General features: G+C 42.6%; 1 long non-coding RNA gene and 1 pseudogene across 1 annotated transcript; one reads left to right on the top strand and one right to left on the bottom strand.

Moving 5' to 3' along the window:
• Nucleotides 1-264: 264 nt before the first annotated feature.
• On the bottom strand, nt 265-5347 carry LOC129146779 (uncharacterized). The gene is made up of 3 exons (XR_008553982.1): nt 5153-5347; nt 1281-1418; nt 265-776 (listed from the first exon to the last, which is right to left on the bottom strand). It is a non-coding gene; the product is annotated as an uncharacterized LOC129146779 (long non-coding RNA).
• Nucleotides 5348-7127: 1780 nt separating this feature from the next.
• LOC119258229 (proteasome subunit beta type-2-like) lies at nt 7128-9340 on the top strand (annotated as a pseudogene).
• The last annotated feature ends 717 nt before the right edge of the window (nt 9341-10057 follow it).

Raw genomic sequence — 10057 nt, 5'->3', positions numbered from 1 at the left:
TTTTTTTCCCCAGACAGGTCTCAAAAACACCATCTGTTCCCATTTTAAGGTCCTAATACAGAAGATAGGTTCAGGGGAAACATTCTTTGAACCCCAAATCCTAGTAGATGCAAAGTTAACCAGGATTTTTCCTGATTTCTTTAAAGTTATGAAGTCCCATCCCAGACAAAAGACAGTAAATTGTATTTAGGTATTCATTAAAAGCAATATGAAACTTTTAAAGATACTTTAATAATACATTTAGATTAGAACTGTCTAGAAAAATCCAGGTCGTATTGTTTGCATAATCCTCTGGCCTTTTTTAGAGGGTGTCTAGCTGTGAGCCTCCAGCTCCCCGAGAGACTTAACTGTTCTTTATTCTAAGGAACAGGCCGAACTTTTAACTTGGTGGCAAGGGCTCCTGCGCTCTTGCGGGGAAGACTCGGTAATAAGCTCCTCGCTACGGAAGGTGGTGCTAGTGGGTCTGAGGGGCGAACTGACTTGCACTAGAGCTCCCAGAACTGAGTTGATGGTGAGAAGCTCGAGATTTCTAAAGCGAACTCGCCGAGTCTGGATTCTACACCTCAAAGTGAGACTTCCAGTAACTCAAAAGAGTTTGAGGTAAAGGCAGAAATACTTTGGGGGTGAGTGATCCCGAGATGCAATTTGCATCCAAGCTACGGTTGTGTGTCCTCGGAGCTGGACGGTAGCTTCTGGGGACAAGGGTGCAGAGCGCCGAGAAAAGTTGTCGGGGCGGAGAGAAAGTGTGACGAGGAAAACCAAATGTCTTTCATCCCCTGGAGACAAAGAGGTGCCTTCTTTTGACAACAGCTGCCAGTGCCACACACACCATACGGTGGGGCCGGAGGGGGAGGGGAGCCCGGGAGGAGAGTGTCTGAGGCGGGGACCCGCTCTGACTTTCAATAATGGGGGTGGTTGTCATGGTGACAAGCCATACAGCTAAAGGGGGTGGCTGAAAGGACCCATTGTTCTGCAGCCGGGCTGCCCGGGTGGTGCCTGTTTCTAAGAGACACCTTTAAACACCTCCTTGATTCAGGGGAGGACTGTGGACCAAAGCTGGGAGAGGATCTTGGGGTGTTCCACGCCGGTCCCACATACCATAGATCGCAGTGCCACCCCGGCTCAACACCCTCTGGAGAAGGAACAAGCGGCCACTTGCTCTCAGAATTGCCTCCTCCCACGCAATCAAGCACCAGAAATGGGCTGAGGACACGTGCGCTTGCTGCTGCTCAGACTCACACACACCCTGACACACAGTTAATAACACACCCGGCTCTCACCAGGGCCTAAGTAGGCAGATGAACAAGAGACTTGTAGTAACAATGCTGAAGGAAGAACCGGTAACACCGCAAATACTTGCTAAGGTTTTGGGGTCAGGAGATTTCGGGAAAGTCCCACAGAATCACTTTTCAGTCGTGCTGGAAGAAAAAGAACACAATCACAGCGTAAGGAAGATGAAAAGTTACAAGGCAGCATTGCAATCTTGTTTGCAAGAGCAAACAGTTGGGAAAAACCTTGAAGTTCATCCCGGAGGCCTGGTTAAATAATATAAGGTCATCTATCTAATGAAATATTAAGCTGCCATTTAAATACATAAAAGGAGGGTTGTATACGTAGAGACAGGGAAAATTTTCTGATGTAGTCAAAGTAATGAAGCAAGAGGCAGTGTGAGGAGTGATTGAATGTATATACACACGCTCATGTGTTTGCATGAGTGTGTGCGTTTCTCCAAGTGGTTGCTTCCTAGCAGGGCAACTGTGGGACTAGACTTCATTTTGTACCTTTTGAATATTATCCTATGTATCATATTACTTGGGTTTTTTTTTAAGAACTTTATACTTTCATTTGCTTAACACTATTGAGATTTGGAACTCTCTGTGAGGCATCTGAACTCTTATTTTAATGGTTTCATAAATACTAATTTTAAAAATAAATACCATAACTTCATAGAAATGTAGAGGAAGTCATAATTAGAAGTCCAACATGAAAATACACATCTCTGGGAGCCAACAGACACTCAGCAACCCACTGTATAATTCTGTCTACCTGTTATTATATCAAATTGGTCATAAGAACTCCGAATTAAACAAATATGACATTACATCGGGGTGATCTTCCTAATTACACAATGGCAGATAATCTGCAAAACAGACTACTGAATTCCAATGTCATAAATAATCTTTCTACACAGATAAAAACAAAAATCATTACTTAGCAATGACTTACTGAAAAGTTATAATTTTGAACATTGACTGCGTGATTACCGAACACTATGAAGATTCGTGTAACCTTCCAAATGAAGAAACATGTAAAAATATTCTTCAGTTGACCAAACATGGCATACAACTGTGAAAGTCAAAGGGCTTGGATTTGCATGCTCATTTGACTAAAACCTATCAACCTCTACTTAGACGTTATTTTTTAAATTGTGGTAAAAGTATGGGTTCAGGATGTCTTCAATCCTGTGATTTCACAAATTGAATGAAAGAAATCTGAACATTGAGGATTGGACTACAGTTGAAGAATCATCCATCATCCATAGTGTAGTGGGTTTGTAAAATTTTAACTCATGATATAGGTGGTTTGGGCTGTGCGGAGTAAATAGGAAATCTTTGCTTTGTGTATAAAACTATGGTTGTCTTTATTTACGGGTCCATGCAAAAAAGTTTAATTGAAATGTAGCCATGATTGTTTATTTATGTATTCCCTATGACTGCTTTTGTGCTACCTTGGCAGAGCTGGATACTTAATTTGTAAGACAGACCATATAGGCCACAAAAACCAAAATATTTACTATGGCCTCCTATAGAAAAGGTTTGCTGATCTGTGATCTAGAGTGAAGATTACATACTCAGAAAGGCAAAGGTGGGAAGGACTTTTTTCATTTAAAAATACTATTCTCATTCTAAAAGTGTAATTTTTACATTTACCGAAGTATTCCACTCCTGTTCAAAACTGTTCATTCTGGGCTGTCCAACGGTAACATTGAGAAAATAACACCAGTCCTTACAGGATTAGAATGTCATGTGTGTTGCTATACATTTCATTTGGTCACATGCTATTTTTTTATCTGTGGGATAGAGCTAGCTCACTGATGAACACACATACCTTTGCTTAGGAGGCTGTTCTTTTTTTTTTTTTAAGATTTATTTATTTATACAAGTATGGGGGTGCAAGCCAGAAGCGTGGGTGGGTCAAAGAATTCACCAGAGACAGAGCAGAGAGCAGAACAGGCAGACGGACTGAACACACTGCTGAGGGAAGCAGCAGGCAAGACAGGAGAGGTCTGACGTGCTATGTGGGTATCTCCCTGGCTGGCCGGGAATCCAACAGCTGCACAGCACTGCGCCACGGGGAGGGGGAGGCCCTGGAGGCTGTTCTTAACCAAAGACCTTTCAGGAAAAGAGAGACACTATATGCTACTTTGTCAAAGTGAAGGAGTTATTAAGAATTGAGACACGGGCCTCCCCGGCGGCGCAGCGGTTGAGCGCTGGGTTGCGAAGCTGCCCTCAGCCTCTGCAGCATCGGTTCGATCCCCGGCTGCTCCCTGGCCACCAGAGGAGGGTCCCACATGGCCCACATGGCGCACAGACCTCTCCTGCCGCCCGCTGCTCCCCTCAGCAGTGTACTTGGGTCCTTCTGCCTGCCTGCTCTGCTCCCTGCTCTGGCTCTGGTGAATTCTCTCACCCTCCCGCGCTTCTGACTACCCAGTGCTTGTATAAATAAATAAATAAATCTTAAAAAAAAAAAAAAAGAATTGAGACACGTAGTTTGTGATATCACAAGCAGTAGTTAGAACCAGCTTAGGGGAACGATTGTGTTTCCTTTAGATTCAAAGAATCACATTCCCTTTTCTTTTTAAAGCTTCTGTGACTCTGGAAAACATGGAGATGGTTACATGCATTTGCAGAAGAGCCCCCGAGGGAAAGAGCACTGTGCCATCTGTGGGGACAATAGCTGCTAAAGAGTAGAAATTGTAAGAAAAATCATGTAGGGGGATATGAATCCCAAGTTGCCCCCGCTTCTCCGTCACTGTCCCTGTCACCGTCGAGTCCAGAGCAGAGTTAGTTGCTCCCTCATTGCACAACCAGAAAGTCGTAGGTTATGCCAATGGACAGTAATAACTTATAAGAGCCAAAAGCTGGAGGTGTCTTAGGCAGCAAGCCAGATGACTTTGAAATTTTGTTTCTTTAAGCTGGGAAGAACTCTCTGGAAGCTCCTCCACCCAGCTAACAGCTGACCTGTGTTGGCTTGTTTTAAGTACTCATGAAATTGGCCACAATACAGAACACTTATGAAGCACTGGACTTACCAGTAGGGAGAGAATACTTCCTGTGTAATTATGTTCATGCTATCACTCTGTTCAGCATCACTCAGAGGTTTAGGCAAATAGTTGTTCTAGCTAATAAAAATTAAATTCTGACTATAGAAGCTAGGTGGTAGAATTATGGATGTTCGCTTTACATTTTTGTCAGGTTTTCTGTATGTTTGAATTTTTTTCTCATCAATTGTGGGGGAAAAGTCAGATTCTGATTTGAAAGTTCCATTTTCTCCAGTTTTTGAGGAACAAAGTTAGACTGATACTTGAATAAATATTAGACCTTCACAATTAAAAACATTTCCTTCCTCCAAATAAACCATCTCAATTCAGAGCATAAGGATATTATGAATAATGAAAACAGGATGGGATTTGCAAGCTAAAATAATTTCAGTAGCCCTTGGCTCCCACCACTAATCTTGCATAGCATCTTGGATTTCATACCCAGCGTGTTCCCTAGGGTTCTATGGCAGAACCTAGGACAATGAAGCATGTATAGTCCAAGCATCACAAGTAATAGGGGAAGGAGCTGGATCAGCTGCTCTGGAACCATCTGAATGCATAGGTCATAGACATGGATTTGGTTACTGTTCCCTAAATGTGGACTGAAAAATCTGGTGTTCTATGCATCACTGAACAGAGCCTCACCAGATTAAAGGTCTTCAAATTTGAGTAGTTAGCCCAGGCTCCCTAAAGCAGGACTAGGAGACTGGTGTTAGGTGCCAGTAGCAGGGATAAGGTCTTACAGAACTCTATAATAACTTAAACAAAAGTCTTAGAACATTTATCAGGAAGGTGTTAGCCCTAGCAAGTGAAATAAATAAGCAGACAAACCTATGGTGCAGAGTTTTTCCTCAAGAAGCACTTGTATGGTTTGTGCCCTTGGCTCTGATAAAGAGAGGAGATGTGTGCCCTAGGAATTAGGGGAGCAACAGGGCTCAGAAGGCGCAAATTAAAATTATAATGAGGAGTCCCTGGTGGGTTCCGTAAAGGTTGAAGCCAAAGAGTTCACTACCAAGTCCAGTCAGATAGAAGACCTGTGGGAGGAGAGAGGTCTTGTCACTGGATGGAAAGAAATCCCAGCAGCTTCCAAAAGTAACACATAAGAGTGAGTCCTGGAAACATCAGGTAGTTTAAATACAGAAATGAGAGCAACTCAAGAACTCGTACATCCATTTAGAAAAAGAAATAGAATCAAGAGTTCTTCAAACCAAGACTATCTATACCCAAGTCTAGCCACCTCCCATCAGGTGTATGTGTTATGCTTTCCATTCATTAAATTTATCTGTGACCACTTAGTGCCATAATTACATATGGGATTATGACAGAGTGCATGGGTTGAGGTGCTACATAACATGCTGAAATAAAATGCATTTGGGGGAGGTAGAGGGTCTTCGACTTGCAGGTGGTAGCCCAACAAGTTTGAAGTTAAACCATCAAGGTGGCAACTTTGGACTGAAAGTCCTATCACTATGCACCACTCATGAAATTTCAAAATCCATACCTGTGAATGTTGGCTTTCTCTAGATGAGGAGTAGCTTCACCTCTTCAATCCTGATTACACCGGTCAAATTGGTTACATAGTCTGTGGAGTCACATACACCTGTGGAGTCCTGTGAAGTTTGCTGTGTTTCACTTCAGAACACCTACTAACCCAACAAGGTATCTGGCCTTGCATGTACATAGACAGTCCCATATTCCTGCCTTGAGCTAAAGAATGTGACTTGAACAGCACCTGAAGAAACTAATCCTTCATGAAGATTATTAGTTGAATGAGAAATCCTAAATTTCATGGGATCCCCAAGCATTATATTAGAAAGTTAAGAAGACAGAATGAGGATATGTTTAAAATGAGGAGATCATTTGTCAAGGTTGGCTTAATTTTCTGTTCACAAAGGAATTATCTGCCAGTAGAATGAAAAGAGTCACAGCAGACTCATCTGTGATGTTGCTCACAAATGTGTGCTGTTCAGTAGGACAAAATTGCATTAGGTGCCAAATGATGGAGAATCAAGTGTATCTGTTCTCCAGAAGGCAATAGAAGAATGAGTAGAAAGGTCCTACGGGGGGCCAGGAGGATGTTACACAAGGGTGGTTTCTGCCTTTCCCTTACCTTCTCTCCCATATCATGGGACAGGCCTAACTTCTAAACATTTCTTGTTTCATCCTTTCATTTCCTCCTCAATCCCATCATCAAAGCATTAGTCATTTCTCTTCTGCTCAACTGCAAACATCACCTAACTGATGGCTCTGCTGCCATTCCTACCCCACTTTAATTCATCTTCCACAATCCCCTCAGCCTTTATCAATCCAACCCAATCCTTGAAATTCTTCAACAAAACCCCACTGGGTATCTGTAGTGAAATCCAAACTTTTCCCTCAAATTTTATTAATTTTTCAGTCATTTACATAACCATATAACTTTAGGGGTACATGTTCACACCTCCATTTGCATATGCACTTCACTCACCCTCCACCAAAACTCCTGTGTCTTCCCCTATCCTCTTCTGCCTCCACCACACCTTTCCCTCTAGTAGCCAGCATATTTTTTTTCAGAGACTAAGAATTATTTTTGCTGTGTGTTGCCAGTTTGCCTAATTTTGTTTCTGATCAAAATTTCTCCCCAATTATTATGCTAATTATAAAAATGGGCAATATAGAAAAACACAAAGAAAAAGATGAAATTCATCCTTAAGTTCACCATCCATATGTAACAACTGCAAATATTTTGCCATGTAATATAAATGTTCTCTGGGAAGCATTTAGATCATTTAACATGAATACCAAAAATATAATTTCCCTCGATCTCATGACTGTACAGTGTCATCTCGGAGGTTGACCTACCCTCAAGGGCTCCCTCATTCATTTCTTAGGAGTCTGAGGTGGAACCCACAGGTGCCTGGGAAGAAACCAGCATGTGATCATCCACTTCAATCTCCTTGTGAAGATTCTACTGCATTTCAAATCATATGGAGGGTGCCTCTGCTGCAGGTATGACCAGAAGAACATTGGGCCTGGTCCTTCCACTGGGTACAACCGGCCTCTCCACTCCTATGTGCTGACACAGAGAGGAAAGAATCCTCTTACTCCACCCTCTGGGGTGATTTGGTCACTGAGTCCAAAGGAAATGTTATTATACTCAGAATCACAAAGTCTGGCAAATGGAGCAGATGCCAGGCCATTCCCTCATTCCTTCATTCTCCAAGCTCTTCCCAAGCACTTACTCACCCCAAACACACACAATACAGGAGGGGAAACCCCACAAACTACAACATCAACACTTTTTCCTCTTTCAAGAAAGAAAACGACCAAGTCCTCCCAGTACATACTAGCAAACATTTACACTATGCTTTCAATGTGACAGACACTATTCTAAACACAACCCACACACTAGTTTCTTTAATCCACAACAATCCTATGAGGTAAGTATCATTGTGCCTTCATTCTATAGAGGGGAAATTGAAGCATAGAGAAAAATAGGGAGGGCAAATACCTTGCCAATGGGCTGAGTCTGGATAGACCTGCTTGAGTTTTTGTGATGCTATTGGGTTTTGAAAACAGTAATCCAGTTTGACATTTACTGGAGTACATGTTAATCTTGCATCCTTCTAGCTTTTTCCTCTATGCATATATACATGTCCATATGCCTGAACTTCTCAGCATTCTACCCAACTCCCTGCACAGCCCATTTTACCCCACTCTCCACCACCCACCCCGGGGGGGCAGGCACTCAGAACCGTGCAGCCCTCCCCAAGCTCTACGGGTTTTGCAGCCTCTTCCACCTTTGCACTTGGCTTCTCTCCTGGCCTTCTGCACTGCAGGTGGACCCTGACTCATCTTCCCATTCCTGGTCTGGGCGCTCTGTGGTCTCAGGCCTTTCCTGACTTCTCCGGGTAGCTGGATGTGGCTTCCTCTCCACTCCCATGCTCTAAACCTTCTACCCGTGTTTTTAGAATTCTTCATGCTTAAGTCTAACTTCTCTTGGAACTGCGAGCCCCTATAGGGGTGGGTGCTTTGTTTTATTTACTGTACCCCGGTGCCTACTACAGCGCCAACTCATTTTAATAAACTCATTAATTTTTACCTTTGAATATTTATTGTATTTTTCAACAATGTCTAGGACAGATGATTTCATGTCTTTTCTCAGTTGTTGATTGTAGTCTGGAACTCATTCTACCTCAGTCTGTTTTTCCTAATTAAATCTACATTCTTTTCTCTGTCTGTTTGATAATTACCACAAGGTCTGTTTCTTTTTCTTCTGCAGAACTTTGTAAAGTGGCATATACACACTTGAGGTGTTAAGGCATCATAAATAACCTTAAAAATGCAAGTACCAGTCTATGTCACGCCAATCTTCCCTCCATCATATGGTTGCAGGCCCGCACTCTGTGGAGGCTGCAGCCCCCTGCCCCCCCCCCCAACCTCCCAGCACTGTGGTTCCGCACAGGTATCCAGGGCTCCCACTATGTTTTTGTCGCCTCCAACCGGGTGGCCAGTAGCAGTATTCTCCATATGAAGGACAATCATGACAAGATGTTTAAGGTGAGTGACCAAAATCTTACTGTTTTGGAGAGGCTGGAGATACTGTAGAGTCTGCAGCGTATATTCAGAAAAAGGTGCAACTTTATGTGAAATGGTTATGAATTGTTTCCCACAGCAGCAGCTAATTTCATATGCAGTAACCTGGATGACTGACTTTGGCACTGGACCCCATACCAGGTTAGCCTCCTCCTGGCTGGCTACCACGAGCATGAGGGTCCACACTCTATTATGTGGACCACCCGGCAGATTTGGCCAAGGTGCCTTTCACAGCCCAGCATCCTGTGTTCACTCAGGATACTAGCCTGGCATCTTAGGGCACTCAGTATCCTAGACCACTACTGTACACCAACTCTCTCATCCAAGGAGGCAGTGGAATGTCTCAGGAAATGTCTAGAGAAGTTCCAGAAATGTTTCATCCTGAATCTGCCAACCTTCAGTGTTCCAATCATTCACAAAAGTGGCCCACTCTGTCCCTGGTGAATCCTCTCACCCCCCACATCTCTGGCCTGTGCTCCAGCTCTTGTATGCATAAATAAATCTTTAAAAAAAAAAAGAAATAGAAAACCTGGGGGGGAAAAAAAAGTGGCATCCATAATGTGGACAGCCTTTCCTTCCCTAATGGGGCTCTTAATCTCTACCCTCCTTCCCACTTGCACAAAACTATTTTTGATGGGCACCTTTGATTTCTTTTTGACATGCACTCTTGATGAATGTTTCAGAATAAATCTGAATGTCATAAAATCGGAAAAAAATTGTTAAGTGCCAAGACACATTGCCCAACTCCATATCACCCTTCCTGGATGAGGAAGTTCTACCTTTTATGGTGAACATTCAAGCTAATTTTAAATTTTCATTGCTTTGAGGGTAGAAGTTTTGGGTTTGTAGTGTCTTTTAAGTCCTACTGCACATGTGACAATATGAAAACACCCCAGTTTATTTTAGGTTCTTAGGATAATAGCAGAAATTGAACATCTATATGTAGATGGATAGATAGATGGATGCACGCACACACACATATATATGCATATATACGACATTATGATCACCACCAAAAGTTTGTTTTCAACCCTTCACCTCACATTTGATTCATTTTATTTACTCAAACCACCACTCTTCCCTGTTTTAATCACTATTTTGCTCCTATAGTTTTTTGTTTTATTTGTTCATTAGCTTTGTTTTTTTATTGTTCACATATGA

The sequence above is a fragment of the Talpa occidentalis genome, unplaced genomic scaffold (genome assembly GCF_014898055.3).
Source record: "Talpa occidentalis isolate TD23 unplaced genomic scaffold, MPIMG_talOcc4v2.1 talOcc4.4, whole genome shotgun sequence".
In the NCBI taxonomy this organism is placed as follows: domain Eukaryota; kingdom Metazoa; phylum Chordata; class Mammalia; order Eulipotyphla; family Talpidae; genus Talpa; species Talpa occidentalis.
Note: the sequence above shows the minus strand (reverse complement) of the source record. Positions and strands in the feature narration are given on the sequence as shown.